The sequence below is a fragment of the Hordeum vulgare genome, chromosome 5H (assembly GCF_904849725.1).
Source record: "Hordeum vulgare subsp. vulgare chromosome 5H, MorexV3_pseudomolecules_assembly, whole genome shotgun sequence".
NCBI lineage: Eukaryota > Viridiplantae > Streptophyta > Magnoliopsida > Poales > Poaceae > Hordeum > Hordeum vulgare.
In genome coordinates, this window is record NC_058522.1 from 528,096,150 (window position 1) to 528,116,096 (window position 19,947).

Genomic DNA, 19,947 nt, shown 5'->3' on the forward strand with positions numbered 1-19,947 from the left:
ACACGAGCTCTTCAAGCTTCTGCGGCGGCCGAACTCCGGCGAGGGGAGGTGCGGCGGCATGGGGCGGCGAAGGGGAGGTCTAGGGGGACAAATGGAGTGCGGTGGAGGCGGCGAACTCTGTGGTGGGGTTGGTTGGTGCGGGGGGCGAGGGGTGGCGCAGGGTGGCGTGGGTGTTTTTCTTGTGGAGCCTGGCTCCAGCGAGGTGGCGTGGGGGCGATCTGGCGTGGGGAGGAGGGGGCCGAGGGGGGCTGGAGGCGCGGCTTAAATAGGGGGAGAGGGGGCCGAGGGAAAGGAAAGGGGGGAGGCCGAGATCGGGTGGATCCCGTCGGATCCCGGCGAGGCAAGGGCGACGCCATGGAGAGGGGGGCTCGTGCGCAGGGAAGGAAAGGGGCACGGGAGAGGAAAGGAAGGAGGAAGAAGAAAGGAAGGAAAGAAAGAAAAGAAAAAAAGAAAAGAAAAGAAAGGGGTGCGAGGGGGGTTGGAGGCGGCGGTTTGCCACGGATCTCGCTCCCAGCGATGGGGGATCTGGCCCAAAAAAAAATCTCCCGATTTTTTTATTATTTCTTTTAAAACAGTAAGAGAAGAAGAATAAAAGGAAACAAAATAAAAAAATATTAATATAGGGTATTATATACCAAAATGATCAGAAAAATATTTCCTAATTGTTTATCATTTTTCCAAAACCAAAATAAAAACTTTTTTTAAAAATGTTTTTTTCAGAAAAACCCCTTATGCTATATTTTCTTTTTGGCAATTAATTTCTCCATAAAACTTTGGTTTTTCTTGGCTCAAATATTTTCAAAAGTGTCTCACATTTTGGAGGGTCATTTTCCTCCGCTCTCTCTTGCTTGCAAGACTTTTGTCGGGGCATTTCTCGTGGGGAGAAAGTAGAAAAGCAAAAGCAAGTATTTGACGGAAATCGAATGCAAAACTTTATTGCAAACAAGATGCATAGATGCTTAGCTACATTTGTAGAACATTCCCAATTAGGAAAAATTGGGATGTTACAAACCTACCCACCTTAAGATGAATCTCGCCCTCGAGATTCAGGTTGGCTAGAAAATAGGTGCGGGTGGTCTCGACGAAGATCCTCTTCTCGTTCCCAGGTGGCTTCTTCCTCGGTGTGGTGGCTCCACAACACCTTGCAGAACTTGATGATCTTGCTGCGGGTAACACTGTTGGCAGTCTCGAGAATGCTGATGGGTTTCTCCTCATACATCAGATCACTGTCAAGTTGTATGGCCTCTAGGGGCACTGTATCTCTCAACGGAACATCAGCCATCTCAGCGTGGCATTTCTTCAACTGGGAAACATGGAAGACATCATGAACTCCGGACAATCCTTCTGGCAGTTCCAGTTTGTAAGCAACTTCGCCTCTATGTTCAAGAATTTTGTAGGGGCCAATGAATCGGGGTGCTAACTTTCCTTTCACACCAAATCTCTTGATTCCTCGAAGTGGAGACACCCGAAGATAGGCTCGGTCTCCCACTTCGTATGTTAGTTCCTTGCATTTGCTATCAGCATAACTTTTCTGCCTAGACTGAGCTATCTTGAGTCGGTCACGAATCAGCTTGACCTTCTCTTCAGAATTTCGGATAAGGTCGGGACCAAAAAGTTGTCGGTCTCCAACTCCATCCCACATCAACGGTGTTCTGCACCTCCTTCCATATAGAGCTTCGAAAGGGGCCATCTTCAGACTGGTCTAATAGCTGTTGTTGTATGAGAACTCGGCATAAGGCAAATTGTCATCCCAACTAGACCCATAGTCTAATGCGCAAGCTCTCAACATGTCCTCCAGAATCTGATTGACTCTCTCAGTCTGTCCATCTATCTGTGGGTGAAAAGATGTACTAAACTCCAATCTCGTTCCCAAGGTTTCATGCAGTTGGTGCCAAAATTTTGATGTGAACTGAGTCCCTCTATCCGACACAATACTCTTCGGTACTCCATGCAAACATATGATCCTGGTCATATATATCTTGGCCAGCTTGGCACTCGTGTAAGTAGTCTTCACGGGAATGAAGTGAGCTACCTTGGTCAAACGATCGACCACAACTCAAATAGAATCATAGCCAGAACGGGTCCTGGGTAATCCTGTGATGAAGTCCATACCAAGCTTTTCCCATTTCCACTCGGGTATCGGCAGAGGTTGAAGCAAACCTGCTGGCTTCTGATGCTCGGCTTTTACTCACTGACAAACATCGCATATTGCTACAAACTCGGCAATGTCTTTCTTCATTCCTGTCCACCAGAAACTTTCTTTCAGATCCAGATACATCTTGGTGTTGCCGGGGTGTATCGAGTACGGGGAATCATGGGCCTCCTGAAGTATCAACTTCCTGAGTTCGGGATCATTGGGCACATAAATGCGATCCTCAAACCATAGAGTTCCGTGTTCATCCTCATGAAAACCTTTAGCCTTCCCGTCTTTCATTTTCTGCTTAATCTCAGCTATCTCCTTGTCTGATTTCTGAGCTTCGCGGATCTTTTCTGTCAAGGTGGAATTAATTTCCAGTGTGTCTACAAAGCCTCTTGGAACTATTTCCAATTTGAGCTCTCGGAGATCATCGGCTAACTCTGGGGGTAATCCTCCCGCTATGAGTGTGTTCACATAACTCTTGCGGCTCAACGCATCGGCTACAACATTTGCCTTGCCTGGGTGATAATGCAATCTCATGTCATAGTCCTTGATCAATTCTAGCCATCGCCTCTGTCTGAGGTTCAACTCCTTCTGCGTGAAGATATATTTCAGGCTCTTGTGATCAGTGTAAACATCACAACTATTTCCGATCAGGAAATGTCTCCAACTCTTGAGAGCGTGCACTACGGCTGCTAGCTCCAAGTCATGCATGGCATAATTCAACTCATGGGGTCTGAGCTGTCTGGATGCATAGGCTACAACTTTACCTTCTTGCATGAGCACTCCTCCGAGTCCTTGACGAGAAGCGTCAAAGTAAACCTGGAAATCCTTCCGAATGTTCGGCAATATCAGCACTGGGGCTGTAACCAGACGTTTCTTCAACTCTTGAAAACTGGATTCACATTCCTCAGTCCAAACATACTTGGACTCCTTCTTCAACAACTCTGTCATGGGCTTGGTGATCTTTGAGAAATTCTCAATGAACCTCCGGTAATATCCGGCAAGTCCGAGGAAACTGCGGATCTCCTTAACTGAAGTGGGTGCTACCCATTCGGTGACTGCTGCGACCTTGGCAGGGTCCACTGCTATTCCTTCTCCTGAAATGACGTGTCCGAGGAATCCGACTTCCTTCAACCAAAATTCACATTTGCTAAACTTTGCATACAGCTGATGCTCTCGAAGTTTCTCCAGAACTAGACGCGGATGTTCCTTGTGTTCCTCCTTGTTCTTGGAGAATATCAGTATGTCATCAATGAACACCACGACAAACTTGTCCAAGTATTCCATAAATACCTTGTTCATCAGATTCATAAAATATGCCGGAGCATTAGTCAGTCCAAATGACATGACCGTGTACTCATACAAGCCGTACCGAGTGGTGAAGGCTGTCTTGGGTATATCATGTTCACGAATCTTCAGCTGATGATACCCGGATCGAAGATCGATTTTGGAGAACACTCGGGGCTCCAACTAACTGGTCAAACAGATCATTGATCATCGGCAAGGGATACTTGTTCTTGATGGTCACCTCGTTCAATGCACGATAATCGACAACCATTCTCAAGGACTTATCCTTCTTTTCAACCAAGAGCACTGGCGCTCCCCAAGGTGAAGAACTTGGGCGAATATACTCTTTGTCCAACAACTCCTTAATTTTCTTCTTGATTTCTACCAAGTCATTTGCGGGCATCCGATAGGGTCTCTTGGATATCGGGGTTGTTCCGGGTAATACCTCAATCAGGAACTCAATCTCTCTATCAGGTGGCATGCCCGGCAATTCCTCCGGAAATACATCTGGGTATTCTTGTACAATCGGTACTTCCTCCTGGACTACTCCCGTGAGAGAGTTTACTCGTTTACTCCGTGTCGGGCGCTGAGACATGTACTTAATCCGCTTTTGCTCGGGGGTGGTGAACAAAATAGACTTAAGGGTACAATCAATATTCCCTTCGTACTTGGCCAACCAATCCATGCCCGGGATTACATCCAATCCCTGAGACTCAAAGCATGGCATCCTATCCCGGCTGTCATTATGCCTCCTGGGGAACTGACCTTAATAGGTTGCCTGAGGGTTCTAGTTGGCAAACTATACTTTTCCACAACTACCCTTGATATGAATGAATGTGTTGCACCAGAATCAAAAAGTACCAATACTGGACATGAATTTAGCAAAAACTTACCAACCACAGTATCGGGGTGATCATAGACCTCTTCAACATCAATGTGATTCACCTGAGCTCGAGGAAAAGGATTGGGCTTCTTTGCTGCAGAGTTGCCATTGCCGTTTCCATTTCCCTGCTTGTTCTGGGGACATTTAGTGGCATAGTGTCCCGTCTTCTGACACTAGAAGCAGGTGATGTGATTCAGATCCTTCTGAGCTAGAGCTGAATGATGTTCAGTGCCGGTATCGCCATTCTTGAAGTTGCTGTTGTTGCGGTGGTTCCCATTTCCTCCATGGTTGTGCACTGAGTGGTTATGCTGGACGTGTCCTCCGAACTTACCGGATCCAGTCCCGGTATTCCCTGAATAGGGGGTGTAGCGAGGCTTCTGCTGAGTGCCGGAGTTGAACTTTACATTGCCATACTTCCGCTTGCGGTTCTCCATCTGCTGATGTTTCCCCTCCAAGATGAGGGCCTTATCTACCAGCTCCTGGTAGTTGTTGAAGTTGGCTACAGTCAGCTGAATGCTCAGCTCATCATTGAGTCCCTCCAAGAACTTTTCCTGCTTGGCCGCATCATCGGCCACATCTCCAGGTGCATAACGGGCGAGCATGCTGAATTCATCGACATACTGAGCCACAGAGCGATTTCCCTGGAGTAAGTTGCGAAACTCACGCTTCTTCAGACTCATTGCACCAGCTGAGACATGTGCGGTGCGGAAGGCTTGCTTGAACTGCTCCCAAGTGACTCCAGCAATGGGGTATGTGGTGGTGTAGTTCTCCCACCATGCAGCTGCAGGGCCTTCAAGTTGATGCGCGGCAAAGCGCACCTTCTCAGCTTCAGTACAACCAGCAGTGATTAGTTCCCGCTCCATCTTGCGGAGCCAATCATCTGCCACAATGGGCTCAATGCTGCTGGAGAAAGTCGGAGGGTTCAACCTCAGGAAACGGGTGAGATTGTCGGCCTGGGGTGGATGATGGTTGTTACTATTGTTCTGGTTCTGGATGATCAGCTGCATCAGGGTATTCTGTTGCTGAATCAACTGAGTGAGTTCCGGCGGGAAGTTGGAAGCACAGGCACGTCTCGGAGGCATCTAGTGTTTGTAGAGGGGTGAGATTAGCATAGAACAATGGTCTAAATAGTAATTACACTACCCATATGAAATGCAACAACCAAGTATCACACCACACATTTTATTCAATACCATCACAAAAGGTTCACACACGGGGATACAAAATTTGATAACCTAAACATTGGCCGAAGCGTTTAACGATAAGATAAATTTGGTGGACTAGTCTAAGTGTCCTCCTCAGAAAAGCATGGTGGTGGGTCCTTCGGTGGAGCTTTCTTCATAGTCCTCCTCATTGCTGATCAAGGGGGCTACGTCTCCTTCGGGATGAAGGTTCTCGCCCATGTCTAGTTCCTCCTCCAGGTGTGCGACACGAGTCTTCAGCTTCTCGATCCTCTCCAGGAAGTCCTTCACCTCCAATTCGTGCTCATAGTGGGCTTCCCGGGCTGCTTCTTTGAGTTCGAGTTCGAGTTCGCGGAGCGACAATTGCTTGATCTTCCTAGCGTCCTTGATCACACGATGCTCCAGAGTCCCGCTGTGCTTCTCCAAGGTCTGGGCATAGGACAGGAGAGCGTCCTTGGTCTTGCTTGAGATGATTTCTCCATCTTCTCCTCTCCGGGATACCGTGAATAGGTCCGGTGAAATAGGGCAGCCTCTGTACACTTCCTTGATACGTCGGAGTGCACAATGGACCGCCATGTCCCTTCCGAGAATCCAGTTGGGTGCGATGAACTTGAAGTCCACAGGCTCAGTGCGCGGCTCGAATGTCCTTCCGGGAACGTGCACCTCAATCCTGTAGCGTGAATCCTCCGGGTAAGACGAAGTAGGCTTCCCTGTGATAGTTGGCAGAGCAATCCTCAAGTCCTTGGTGATCTGTATCAACTCCTTTCCAAAAGGCATAGTGGCGTCGGCCTGGCAAAACTCCGTGAATTTAACGGGGATGAAGGTGGCCATCTAAAACATTGGAAAATCGGAGAGAAGTCAGAAATGATCAGAAGAGGAAATAGAGGATTTATAGACATAAGAAAATAGTTTTCTTCCTAAGGCTTTTCCATTCCTAGAGGTTACGTCCTACGGTCAGCGTGTGCTCTGAATACCATTTCTGTAGCGACCCGACTCAATACGACTCAAGCCTCTGGTGTTTCTGTACCATCCCAAGATCATGATGGTACACACTCAGTACATCAATGTATATATCAAGAGTTCAATCACACAGCTTTATTAATCGAAATCTCATATCGAGTACTTTATTACAATAATGAATTACAATAAAGTGACTGAAGGCCGTCTCATGAGATATCTAACGAAGACTAGTGGAAGCATCAGGTAGACGAGTCCATCCGACTCCAGGGCATGTCGTTGAGCGTAGATCGTAGCCTCACTCCTGGTCGGAAAAGTAATCTGCAACATGATACGTTGCAGCCGTGTAGGTCAGCATATGGAATATGCCGGCAAGTCATCAAAGAGAGGGGAAAAGTAATAACCAACTATCTCTACATGCATATTTGGCAGGTGGGACTATAAGTTTTAGCATAAAGCCAATTTTCTCCTACAACAAGAGAGGGTTGAAAGCAAAAATATTACTACATTGTTTGTTGTTAACGAGATGGTTCCGCCAACCAATTCTCGTACCCGAGTTGTTGATACCCACATCATTATTAAGTTGTGTCGAGAGTTCAGGGAAATTTCAATGCCTTCGGCTCAAGTTGTCCATGACCGTGGACACGGCTAATCGATTAGGTTTGGGCACTCTGCAGAGTTTTGCACACGTTCCCCACAAGATTTAATCGCCTCCGGGTATGTCCTCGCACTTCAGGGTGTTTGAAGACCGGATGATCAAAACATGGTCTTCAACGGGTCCCTCTGAATCCCTGTCGGTGCCCATCCATTCCTACCGTTCTTCTACATCTGCTAGCACCGCCTGTCCAGGGTCGCCGCGTTGTCCAACCAAGCCAGACCCCATAATGACTTGTGGCTGTGCAGGTAAGCCTTGGGTCTTGAAGCCTCCGTCCGTCTCTTCGAGCCTGGGTGAAGCTTTCCGCAAGATGACATGGCACGTCTCCAAGCATCCCGGGGTCGTCCACTAGTTTCTCCAGGGAGCCCGTCAAACCGTCCTTCACCCAGAGTTGCATTGCTTCACGAGGTCTTGAAAATCTTGACTTAACCGGTCTTGGTTATTTAATTATCCTCGCATCACTCGTGTTATGCACTCAACCAGAATCCCGTCTACTCAAGCATAGCAATATGAAATTTGTCGTCCCGGGCCAAGTATCGGGGTTTTTGTGTGCCTACCACAAGATACTACAACCTATAACTATAATTTCCAAGTACCTACTCAGCATGCAATTGGGCAAAGAAAGGTGAAACTACCATGCATAGAAAACATAGGCGAATAGTATGATCAAAATGACTTGCCTTGATGATAGTTGTCTTGATCGAGCGCTTCTAAGTAATAAGCTTCGCACTCCGGGTGATCTACTGATACAAACAAATACACACCATAAGCACTACAATCATCAACAAGTAAAATACATCACAAGCATAAAGTAGCTATGGCATAAAGTGAAAGAATTCACTTCACCTAACTAAGGCAGAAATTGTTTCTATTAAAACCCCAAGTAAAAGTATTTAAAAACAAATGAAACTTATACTACATAAATATATAATCACTAGGAAGCAGTAGCAAAAAGAATCAAATAAAAATCTATTTTTAAACTCCTGGAATAAGCAAAACAAGGTTTAAACTAAATCTGATCTAATTCAAATTTGCAAATTTCACACATAGACAAATTATACGTTTTTGAAAACTACAGAAAAATTGTGATCTACTGGAACAAGTTTCCACTCCATTGGAATCCTGGATCAAAAGCTATGATCAAAACAAGATTGGAACTTTCTCTGTTTTCTAATCTAAAACATAAAAAGAAGAAAAACTGCTAGTGAACAGGGGGTTAGGTGGCAGCTTTTGGTTGGCCTAGATGGTGTGTGTTGCGGGCTAACTAACAAACGGCCGATAACTAAACAAACCGTGTCGGCTAGTGTTAAGTGGGGAAGAAAATCAGTCGGTTTTTAACTAAAAACCGAAGGGGTACGCGGGTTATAATCTCGGGCGTTGATCTTTGATCTAACGGCTACAGGAGGGATGGGGGTAGCTCACCGTGGTTGCTTCTTCTCCGGCGAGTAGGGAAGTGGAGGTCGACGGGGACGGGGCTCCAGCGGGTCTCCGACGAGTTCGATGGCACCAGGGGATGGCGGTGAGGCTCCTTCGTCTGTTTGCTGTGTCGGGGAGTTGAGGGAGCGTCGGGGACGAGCAGCACGAGCTCTTCAAGCTTTTGCGGCGGCCGAACTCCGGCGAGGGGAGGTGCGGCAGCGTGGGGGTGGCGAAGGGGAGGTCTAGGGGGGAATGGAGTGCGGGGGAGGCGGCGAACTCTCTGGTGGGGTTGGTTGGTGCGGGGTGGGCGAGGGGTGGCGCAGGGTGGCGTGGGTGTTTTTCTTCTGGAGCCTGGCTCCAGCGAGGTGGCGTGGGGGCGATCTGGCGTGAGGAGGAGGGGGCGAGGGGGGTTGGAGGCGCGGCTTAAATAGGGGGAGAGGGGGCGAGGCAAAGGAAAGGGGGGAGGCCGAGATCGGGTCGATCCCGTCGGATCCCGGCGAGGCAGGGGCGACGCCATGGAGAGGGGGGCTCGTGCGCTGGGAAGGAAAGGGGCACGGGAGAAGAAAGGAAGGAGGAAGAAGAAAGGAAGGAAAGAAAGAAAATAAAAAAGGAAAGAAAGAGGTGCGAGGGGGGCTGGAGGCGGCGGTTGCCACGGATCTGGCTCCTAGCGATGGGGGATCTGGCCCAAAAAAAATCTCCCGATTTTTTTTATTTCTTTTAAAACAGTAAGAGAAGAAGAATAAAAGGAAACAAAATAAAAAAATACTAATATAGGGTATTATATACCAAAATGATCAGAAAAATATTTCCTAATTGTTTATCATTTTTCCAAAACCAAAACAAAAACTTTTTTAAAAAATGTTTTTTTTCAGAAAAACCCCTTATGCTATATTTTATTTTTGGCAAATAATTTCTCCATAAAACTTTGGTTTTTCTTGGCTCAAATATTTTCAAAAGTGCCTCACATTTTGGAGGGTCATTTTCCTCCGCTCTTTCTTGCTTGCAAGACTTTTGTCGGGGCATTTCTCGTGGGGAGAAAATAGAAAAGCAAAAGCAAGTATTTGACGGAAATCGAATGCAAAACTTTATTGCAAACAAGATGCATAGATGCTTAGCTACATTTGTAGAACATTCCCAATTAGGAAAAATTGGGATGTTACAGCCACTAGGTGCCCTTGATGCACATATTGCTAGAGTTGCTGCTAGACGCGATGATACTTCTGAAACTGCTGATACTATTGAAGTAGAACCTGCTACTATGCCTGAATTGCCTGTTATGCCTGATACGCGCTATGTTATGGAGGGAGAGATAGCTGAGGACTTTCTTGCGTGTAAGGATAGCTATAATGTTGAGAAACTACTGCGCAAGTGGAAAGAAAAATCTCTGAACGCTAGGATGAAATACGACCCGAAGTTTGCTACTTCGCCTATCTTTGTGACCGATAAGGATTATGAATTCTCTGTCGACCCTGAGTTAATCACTCTGGTCAAATCTGATCCTTTTCACGGTTACGAGTCTGAAATGGTTGTAGCCCATCTTACCAAACTGCACGATATAGCCACCCTATTCACTAGTGAGGAAAAGATCCGCCACTACTATATGCTCAAGGTGTTTCCTTTCTCGCTAAAGGATGATGCTAAGACCTGGTTCACTTCTCTTTCTCCTGGATGTGTGCATAGCCCCCAGGATATGGTCTACTACTTCTCTAAAAAATATTTCCCTGCCCATAAGAAGCAAGCTGCCTTGCAGGAAATATACAACTTTGCTCAAGCTGAAGAAGAGAGACTCCCACAAGCTTGGGGGAGGCTCATCCAGCTACTGAATGCTTTGCCTGATCACCATCTTGAGAAGAATGAAATACTTGACATCTTCTATAATGGACTTACCGATGCTTCTAAAGACCACTTAGATAGTTGTGCCGGTAGTGTTTTTAGGGAACGAACTGTAGAAAAAGCTGAGATTCTACTGAATAACATCTTGTGCAATGAGAATGCTTGGACTATTCCCGAACCACCTCCTAAGCCAACTCCAAAGAAAAGAGGTATTCTATTCCTCAGTCCTGAAGATATTCAAGAAGCCAAGAAATCTATGCGAGAGAAAGGCATTAAATCTGAAGATGTCAAAAATCTACCACCTATCGAAGAGATCTATGGTCTCAATAACCCGATACAGGTAGTAGAAGTAAATTCTCTGCGTAGGTTTTATGAGAGTGATATTCCTTTTGATAAACCTGCTAGCTTATGCATGGATGAATTTGATAACTTCGTTGCCAAACAACAGAGTTTCAGTGATTATGTTAGCAGACAATTGGAAAAGAATGCTCGTATACTTAGTCATTTAAGTGCTTGTGTAGACAGAAATGTCAATGCTCTCAAGCTTCTGAGTAAACATGCCTCTATGGTTACTACTCAGGTAGAACAAGTACTTAAAGCTCAGAATGACTTGCTCAATGAGTTGAATGACAATTCCGTTAGAGTCGTCACTAGAGGTGGTAGAATGACCCAGGAACCTTTGTATCCCCGGGTTCATCCGAAGAGAGTTGAACAAGATTCTCAAGGAGTTAGCACTGATGCACCTAGTCATCCTAGAAAGAAGAAGAAAGATGATAGGGATCTGCATGCTAGCAACCCTGTTGCTGCTACACCTGAGAGTCCAAACGATGCCTCTCTCTCTTTATCGTAGACTTGAACTGGATAAGTTGACACTCACTGAAATCTCTCTGCAAATGGCCGACAAATCAATTGCTTTCCCTATTGGCATTTGCAAGGATGTGCCTGTTGTGGTTGCTAACGTCACCATCTTAACAGACTTTGTTATCTTGGATATTCCTGAGGACGATGCCATGGCAGTCATCCTCGGAAGACCCTTTTTAAACACTGCAGGGGCTGTTATAGATTGCAACAAAGGCAATGTCACTTTCCATGTCAACGGTAATGAGCATACGGTGCACTTTCCGAAGAAACAATATCGAGTACATTGCATCATTGCTATCGAAAAAACTTCATCCATTCTTATTGGGAGCTTTGAATGCCCTATTCCTCGTGTCAAGATGAAGTATGATTTGCTTGTTGGGGAGATACACATCCCAATTGAGGTGACCTAGTGACTATTCGAAAATTCTCTGTTCTCTTTTGCGATTCGAAAAGGTTTTTCAAAGAGGCTTGATCAACCTCACTGACGGATTTCTTTCGTTCACCATGAGATGGATGAATCGAGGAGTCACAAACCTCTGTTCCAAGCTTTCACCTTCGGTTGCTTAGAAGAAAAATGATAAATTTAGTTTAGTTTTCCCTGTTTTCTGTTTTAGCGTCCGATAGAAAAATACCCCGAAAATAGAAGTTCTCCGAACGCCGTGAAAATCAAGTATGATTTTTTTATGGATTTTTGAAAAATACTGGGACAAAGAGTTTGTCTGGGGGCCACACTAGTGGGCCACAAGCCCTAGGGGCGCGGGCACCCCCCTTGGCCGCGCCACCCAGGCTTGTGGGGCCCACAGTCACCCCCTCCACTCATTCTTGCTCTCATCTGGTTCTCCTACCTCTAGAAAAAATCGTTTCGCAGCTCAAACCCGTGTTCTTGCTCCTCTTGCTGGGATTTTCGATCTCTTTGCTCAAATCACCGTTCTCCGAACTGTTTTCGGGAAATTACTCCTTGGTAAGTGACTCCTCCATTGGTCCAATTAGTTTTTGCTCTAGTGCCTTATACTCCGCGTATTTTTGCTGCCTTGGTGACCATGTTCTTGAGCTTTGCATGCTGATTCTAGCTGGTCTCAAGTAGTTTTGATGCGTAATATGGTCTCTAGACACTTGTGGGAGTAGTTGCTACGATTTTCGTTGAGCCTTGTTCACCTTTCCTTAGAATCACTAAAAATTTCAGAAATTTTCAGAGATAGAAAAGGGAAAAGATGAGAAGGTTCTTAAGAGGCTCTTCAGGCCATGACCCCAAGGATGATGGAAGTGAGAAGAAGCCCAAGTATTTGGTACCCCGAGTCGCAGAAGTTCGAGCGTGCGAGTGGCCAAGCGACGTGTTCTTACGCGCCGCTGGAAATTATGAGGACTTTTATCACTTGGTGGAAAACACAGGCCTTACTGGCTTCGTTGAAGATAAGTGTCCGCAATACCTCCTCCTCACTAATATCTTCGTGCAAAGCTTTAACTTCTATCCGAGGAAGAATCCTCCTATGGTTGAGTTTAAACTTTATGATATCCCCCAGCGCATGTCACTCCAGGATTTTTGCAATGTTTGCAAATTGCCTTACGTTGGGGATATTCATGAACCTCGTCCATGGGACTTGGAAGCTTTCATCGGTACTATTGTTGTAGGAGAGGAGAGAGGAGTGTCTTGCGCTAGAGCTGCTAGCATTCATTTTCCCGTGCTTCGGTACTTCTCACTTTTTGTGGGAAAATGTTTGATTGGCTGTGGGAAGGTTGGATCACTTAGTTCCCCAGATCTTGCGGTCTTGCGCGAAGCCCTTTATAACGATAAAACTTATAGCTTGGGCGCTATAGTAGCTCAACGGTTGAACCTGAACCGTTCTAAAGGTGTTGTCTATGGAGGTATCTATGCTACCCGTCTTGCCAGACACTTTGAGATACCCATTAGACTGGAGGAAGAAGAAGAGGTTCTTCTTCCCGAGAGATATCTAGATTACGATAGCATGGTTCACCATGACTTTCTTGATAGAGATATAAGTAGAAGGATGATTTATAACCTGGTATTTAGTCAGGGTACTCGTGAGACTATTACTTTGCCTGCTCCTTCTTTGTTCAATCTTCATGCAGGCAGGTACATTATTATGCCCTCGGACATCTATGCATATTGGGGCTTGGTCCAACCACAGGTGTCCGTGCCCGAGCCACCAGTCGAGTACCAGACGCCAGTTTATCAGTGGGAACCAGAGGAGCTCACACAGCAGTGGCATCCTCAGTCCACACTGGAGTATCCCGGGGCTGGTTATTTCCCTCCTTGGGAGTATACCAACTAAAGCCAAAAGCCTAAGCTTGGGGGAGTACGTGTTCTCACCGACTTTACATTCTTGCTTATGCTTTCACTTTGTTAGCCGGTGTTCACAGTTTGCCACTGTATCATCCATGTTAGTTTATTTTCTTTTTCTCGTTTTCTTTTCGTGTGTCTGTCTAGTTTGAGAAAAAAAATCAAAAAGATTTTCTTTTGCTTGTTGGGGGCTTTCCCGTGTAGATAGTTTTCTTTTTCTTTGGGTCAAGGTAGAAGATATTGGTTACAATGTTTAGTGGCTCTTGCATGCATACCTGTTTATCTTTCAAAGAGCCATATTACTTTGTCTTCTCCTTTGTGTTTGCCTGCAGATTCCAGCTTTAATCCAATGCACGAGCACGCTTATTATTGTTCACATTGTTCGGTCGTGCAAGTGAAAGGCAATAATGACGATATATGATGAAGTGACTAAGCCTGGAAAAGCTGGTATGAACTCGATCTATTTTGTTTTTGTAAATATGACTAGCTCATCGTTCCTGATTCAGCTTTGTTGTGAGGGAAACATGTTTGTAATGACAACTTAGAGATCATAGTTGCTTATGCCATGCTTACTTAGCTAGGAGCTTATAATGGTTTGTCTTGAATGCCCACATGAATGTTGAGATGACTATGATGTAGTATGATAGGATGGTATCCTCCTTTGAATGATTCAAGTGGCTTGACTTGGCGCATGTTCACGCATGTAGTTGAAACAAAATCAACATAGCCTCTATGATATTCATGTTCATGGTGATTTATGTCCTACTCATGCTTGCACTCAATGCTAGCTAATCTCAATGCATTTTGATGACTGTTGTCGCTCTCTAGTTGATCGCTTCCCAGTCTTTTGCTAGCCTTCACTTGTACTAAGCGGGAATACTGCTTGTGCATCCACTTCCCTAAACCCAAAGTTGTTCCATATGAGTCCACCATACCAACCTATATGCGGTATCTACCTGTCGTTCCAAGTAAATTTGCATGTGCCACTCTCTAAATCTTCAAGAAATAATCTGTTTTGCATGCCCGAACCGCTCATGTGGTGATAGGGGGCTATTGGTATCTTCCATGCTAGGCGTGTTATCCTTGATATGTGTTTATTCACTATCATTCACGAGAAAGGGGCCGGTAATTGGAATTCCCAGTTCCATACTCAAATCGAAAAGATAATTGCAAACAAAACTCCCCCAGGATTGATGTTGGTATGGACGGTACCCGAGGATTCGGCTAGCCGTGGAGTGTGATTGATTGGTGGTGGGGGAGTGAAATCTTTACTTTTCTGTTTGGGAACCGCCTATAGCATGTGTAGCGTGGAAGATGTTGAGAACTCTTAGTCACTGCATTGACAATGAAAGCATGCCACCCAAAATTATTATCTCTGTTTTAAAAGCTTGAGCTCTGGCACCTCTGCAAATCAATGCTTCCCTCTGCGAAGGGCCTGTCTATTTATGTTCCTGTTGAGTCATCCTCCTCTTACAAAAGCACCAATTAGAGAGCACCTCTGTCATTTTTATGCTTTGCTTTCAACTGTGTTGAGTATGACTATGACTGGATCTTCATTGCCTTGAATGACAATGTTTAGTCAGCCCTTGGTCTTTGAAGGTGCTCTGCATTTATGTTTTGCGGTCTCAGAAAGAGCTAGCGAGATACCATCTATTTGTACGGATTCATGTTGTCTTGATTGAAGTGTTGACGTTTGAGACTTATTATTATTTGCCGCTAGCTGATTATGCCATTGATATGAGTTTACCGTGAGACCTAGATGTCATTTGCTTATGTGGTTTGCTTGTGATCTTGCTGAAATTCTGGTTGTGAGTTAGACATAGTTGCAACAACAAGATCAAACATAATTCGTCAAAGTTTTTCTTTTGTCTCTCTCAGTTTGTCAACTGAGTTGCTTGAGGACAAGCAAGGCTTTAAGCTTGGGGGAGTTGATACGTCTTCGTCGTATCTACTTTTTCGAACTCTTTTGCCCTTGTTTTGGACTCAAATTTGCATGATTTGAATGGAACTAACCCGGACTGACGCTGTTTTCAGCAGAATTGCCATGGTGTTGTTTTTGTGCAGAAATAAAAGTTCTCGAAACGTCCTGAAAATTTACGAAGATTTTTTCTAGAATAAAAGAAAAATACCTGCGCGAAGATCCACCAGAGGAGGTGGACCAGTGGGCCACAAGCCCACAGGCCGCGGCCACCCCCCTGGCCGCGTCGTGGGGGCTTGTGGGGTCCACGTGGCTCCACCGCCTCCAAACTCAGCTCTATATCTTCCGTCTCGCCCGGAAAAAAATCAGAGAGAAGGTTTTATCACATTTTGCGATACGGAGGCGCCGCCACATCCTGTTCTTCATCTGAGGGCAGATCTGGAGTCCGTTTCGGGCTCCGGAGAGGGGAAATCGTCGCCATCATCATCATCAACCTTTCTCCATCGACAATTCTATGATGCTCTTCATCGTTCGTGAGTAATCTCATCGTAAGCTTGCTGGACAGTGATGAGTTGGATGAGATCTATCATGTAATCGAGTTAGTTTTTGACGGGGATTGATCCCTAGTATCCACTATGTTCTAGATTGATGTTGCTACTACTTGGCTATGCTTAATGCTTGTCACTAGGGCCCGAGTACCATGATTTCAGATTTCAACCTATTATGTTTTCGCCAATATATGTGTGTTTTAGATCCTATCTTGCAAGTTGTAGTCACCTACTATGTGTTATGACCCGGCAACCCCGGAGTGACAATAGCCGGAACCACTCCCGGAGATGACCATAGTATGAGGAGTTCATGTATTCAACGCGTGTTAATGCGTTGGTCCGGTTCTTTATTAAAGGAGAACCTTAATATCCCGTAGTTTCCATTAGGACCCCGCTGCCACGGGAGGGATGGACAATAGATGTCATGCAAGTTCTTTTCCCTAATCACGTATGACTACATACGGAATACATGCCTACATTAGATTGATGAACGGGAGCTAGTTACATATCTCTCTGTGTTATAGTTGTTACATGATGAATCACATTCGTAATACTCATCCATCACCGATCCACTGCCTACGAGTATTTTACTACTGGTCCTTGCTACGTTACTTTGTCTTGGCTTGTCCCTTGCTACAAAAGGGATTGGGCCACTTTGCTGCTACTGTTGCTACTGCTGTCACTTTGCTGCTATTGTTACTACTACTGTTACTTTGCTGCTGCTGCTACTGCTGTTCCTTGCTACTTTGCTGTTACTTGTTGCAAGACTTTTCTGGAGCCGTAGCGGGGGAAGCATTCTTCTCAAGAATAATCCCCCGTCAACGTGCTATTTACTGGCGCCATTGATACAACAGTTAGGAATAGTCTACCGTCAACAGATCGTTTCTGGCACCGTTGCTATCATACTACTTTGCTACTGATACTTTGCTTGCAGACACTAATCTTTCAGGTGTGGTTGAATCTGATAAACTCAGTTGCTAATACTTGAGAATATTCTTTAGCTTCCCCTTGTGAACGAATCAATAAATTTGGGTCGAATACTCTACCCTCGAAAACTGTTGCGATCCCCTACACTTGTGGGTTATCAGAGATCAATTGGGTGTCTCAAAAGAGCCAAAACCTCAAGTATATATAGGAGGAGGGAGAGGGAGGGCTGCCTTGGCCCCTCCTCCAAGGAGGAGAGGTTCGGTCGAACTAGGGGAGGAGTCCACCTCCCACAAGGGAGGTGGATCCCTTCCTTTTAAACCCCTTTTGCCTTATCTCGTTTATCCCTTGCCACATGGGCCTTTAGGGAAGGCCTTGGCCATACCAATAAGGGCTGGTCCACCTCCTCCAACAGCCCATGGACTCCTTTGGTCGTCACACCCCTCCCGGGGTCCTCCGGCACCCTCCCGGCACTCCCGGTACACTACCGATGAGTCCGAAACTTTTCCAGTGACCAAAACAGGACTTCCTATATATCAATATTTACTTCCGGACCATTTTGGAGCTCCTCGTGATGTCCGGGATCTCATCCGGGACTCCGAACAACCTTTGGTAACCACATACTATTCCCTTTACAACTATAGCGTCATCGAACCTTAAGTGTGTAGACCCTACGGGTTCAGGAAACATGCAGACATGACCGAGACATCTCTCCGACCAATAACCAACAATGGGATCTGGATATCCATGTTGGTTCCCACATGTTCCATGATGATCTCATCGGATGAACCACGGTGTCAAGGATTCAATCAATCCCGTATGCAATTCCCTTTGTCTACCGGTATGATACTTGCCCGAGATTCGATCGTCGGTATCCACATACCTTGTTCAATCTCGTTACCGACAAGTCTCTTTACTCGTTCCATAATACATCATCCCATGGCTAACTCCTTAGTCACACCGAGCTCAATATGATGATGGATTACCGAGTGGGCCCAAAGATACCTCTTCGTCACACGGAGTGACAAATCCCAGTCTCGATTCGTACAACCCAACACATACTTTCGGAGATACCTGTAGTGTACTTTTATAATCACCCAGTTACCTATGACGTTTGGTACACCCAAAGCACTCCTACGGTATCCGGGAGTTGCAATGTCTCATGGTCTAAGGAAACGATACTTGACATTAGAAAAGCTTTAGCAGACGAACAACACGACCTAGTGCTATGATTAGGATTGGGTCTTGTCCATCACATCATTCCCCAATGATGTGATCCCGTTATCAACGACATCCAATGTCCATGATCAAGAAACCATGATCATCTATTGATCAATGAGCTAGCCAACTAGTGGCTCACTAGGGACACATTGTGATCTATATATTCACACATGTGTATTACGGTTTCTGGTTAATACAATTATCGCATGAATAATAGACAATTATCATGAACTGGAAATATAATAATAACAACTTTATTATTGCCACTAGGGCATATTTCCAACACCTTGCCCTTCCGCCATCTCCTAACGACCCCCTCTTTTGTCCCTCGTGAGCTTCTCTTTTGTCCCTCCCGAGATTCTGCACACGCACGCGCACGCACACAGTCTCTCATGCAATGCAAGCTCTTCTCAAGTGGCAAGGAAGCTTCAGCAGTTTCTTAGCTGAGACCAAGCTAGTAAATAAACTGGATAATATGTCTTCAAAATGTTGGGAGGCCTACAGAGTTTGGGTTCAACAGAATATGAGCCGTCTCATTACAACACACATTATGGACCCAAAGTGAACTGGGTTGTTAACAAATTACAGAAAGGCATATAACTGGGGATACGTAGACGATGCGAGGTTGCCGACATTCATGCTTTGTTCTGTCTAAGTACATCCACCTTCAAGCGATTGCAGGATATGTCTGATTACCGCGAGGTGCAACACTGCAAACGCCCCAAGACAGAAGCAACAACACAAAGAGCAACAACACGAGCAACAACGGATCTGGTAGAGGCGTACGTGAGAAAAAGGATTAGCACCAGCAGGAATAATTAGTAGGCATCACAAAGTGGGCTTACCTTCGCAGGAGCATGGTGGTGGTGGTTGGCGTTGTAGGTGTGTGCTGCTTACCGATGGCCATCGCCATCGGCAGGACAAATCCGGAGGGTGGCACGCCGACCTCGACGGAGATGTCCACCTCCTACGTCCACCATCGTGCGGGGGAGGGGATGACCGTGCATCTCCTTTGTCACCGGGCTCGGGAACGACAGAGGAGCGCGTCAGCGAAAGCACCGATGTGTCGTGTGGCCGATATGGCCTTCACCTGATCTTCTCGAGAAGGTGAAACGACATCGGTGGGCCTCCTATGGAGAGAGGGTAGAGCTCACCGGTGGCCATCGCCATTGGCAGGGTGGGGGAGGCAACTGGTTTGGGACGGGAGGAAGAAGGAAGGAAAAGGGAGGACGACGAAAGAGCAGGCTACGATTTGGTCTCAGCCAACCGGTCTCCTCGCCTTTATCCCCAAGAGCCAGCCACAAGCGGAGTGCCACGCAAGGGGCAAGACGTGGAATGTCAGAAGTACCCTCGACGGGCATCGAAAATAACACGCGGTGGCGTGGCACGGCCAGCGCGCAGAGAAGGACAAGCACCGAGAGCACCACCCACCACACGCACTAACGGTTGGAGCCCACCCGCCCAGGGCCCGCGAGTCATTCTAATACACAGAGGCAACATGAGTGTATAAGGAAAGACATTATTCATTGCTAGTCACATCAGAGACGATCCGACGGCCGGGATCAATTCATCTCAAGATTGGCATCTTTATTAAATGCTCCTACCGCGTTGCAAAGCAAGCTAGGGACATCGTTCTTCAACGGGCAACGACACAAGAGTGATGGGGGCGGTGGGTGAAGCTTTCGGGAAGGGCACGAGGCACGAGGGGGGAGAGTGACATGTAGGCCCTTTCTTATCCCGATTTGCTGGTTCGTGCACAGTTGCATTTCATTCAGCTAACATGCCGAGCTCGGATCTGATCTCAGTTGGATCCTGATCTGAGAA